Source organism: Crocodylus siamensis, chromosome 14 (genome assembly GCF_052110815.1).
Source record: "Crocodylus siamensis isolate JL-2025a chromosome 14, ASM5211081v1, whole genome shotgun sequence".
NCBI lineage: Eukaryota > Metazoa > Chordata > Crocodylia > Crocodylidae > Crocodylus > Crocodylus siamensis.
The window spans coordinates 4635953-4637803 of NC_143408.1; positions in this window are offsets into that span (position 1 = coordinate 4635953).

Sequence of the window (1851 nt, forward strand, 5' to 3'; positions counted from 1 at the left end):
ACAAACAGACTAGGGAGGACTGTTGCCATAAAACAGACCGCTCAGCATTGTTTTGGCAGTGGCCCTTCATCTGCAGAGCCTGCTGTGATGCTTGTGTTGTAGCAGGTACAGCCACTACCTACTGTAGTTATGACTGCATGCCTTTCATCACATACTTGGATCAAGTGGGGCACAGCAAAGATGCCTTCTCCCAAAGCTCTGGATCAGCCTCTTCCCCTTTGAGGCTATGGGGCAAATTAATTAAGTCTGGAAGCAGGAGGAAGTGCTTTTTCTAGTAGGCTGCAGGCAGGGAACTCTAGAACCCTAACAGGGTAGACGTGGCATGGAAGAGCTGGGACCTGCATTTTTATTTTGTATTAAAATTAAAGGTTGAGGTTTCAGTCTGTAATTTTAAATTGTCAGAAGTGTTGGTCAGGAGACACCCTTAAATAATTTAAAAGGATAATTTGGAGAGGGGCCAAACTCACTGGATTTATTCTTTACTGTAAAAGGACATTTCCAATAAAAGACATACTTGGAAGTTTTCAAGTTGGAAATCACTTAGGAAAAAAAATGCAATTTGGAAAATGCATGACAACCAAATGTATAAGCAATGGGCTGTTATAGGATGTGAATTGACTATAGATAATATAACATGCACCAGTTAATTCACCACTTGCAGTACAATTATCATTCTAATAAATAGAGCTTTATATTTCAAAATCCACAACAGGCCTAAAATTTGTAATGCATCTGAATTACTCCTGAAATTCTTTAATTCATCAATTAATCCATGTTAAACAATTAAAACTTTAAAGAGCCAAAATATCACAATGAAAGCTTATACAAAGCCACATTTTCTTATTTTAATATGGACTTTAGATATTGAACAGAAATGTAAACAATTTACTGAACTTATGCATACACAAGAAGAAAGGAGAAAGATTTTTTCCTTTGAGGGGGAGAAGAGGAAGAGGAGAAAATAGATTTTTTTCTTGCGTTTCCCCCTCCATCATGAACACCCAAGTTCATTATCAGTTTCAGTGAACAAGGGGAAAATTTTAGTGGGGCCTACAGCCTCAAGAATAGAAAAGTATTAGCTCACAAGGGTTAAAGTAAAGCTTTAAAAATTAATACGATGGAATTCTCCTTTAAAAAGTGCAAATCAGGTGACAGTAATGCAATGTCACTGCCCTATCTTTTCACATCCACTACCCCTATTTTACATCATTTAAGTCAGAATTCTACAAAGCTCTTTTCCTCATTAATAGTGAACATTTTTCATTCTTAATTATGAGAAAGCCACAGCACTTGCTAGCAACTATAAATAGATCTAAACAGCAAGTCGTGACAATTCTGGTGATTTTTTTATTGAATTTTCCCAATATACAACTGTTTTAGCTTTCCACAGATTTGGATCTCAACAGCACTGATAGTTTATCTAAGGTTACCCCAAAAAGCAAGACCTACAAAATCTGTATGCCCATATCATTGGCTGTATCTACATAAAACGCTTTACTGCACAGTAGACTAATGTATTACACAGTAAAACACCACCGTCTACACATCCAGGTACTTGCGCAGTACATTTACTACCTGCATGTAGCATTAATTCCATGTGTAGACATGCCCACTTTGGGGTTTTTTATAATATTGACAGAAGTGCATTCGTTCCAAATGCAAGTGTAGTATTCATCAAAATGAATGGTGTCTGACATAATACAGAGGGTTCTGCACTTTTCAGAAGCCCTCACTATAAAAATATTTTCAATGCAAGAAAGAAACAGTCATTAACTTCCAACTATTTCATTCATAAAGAATTACACCTTTTACTGCGCATTTGTAGTCACTATATAATTGCACACATGTCCA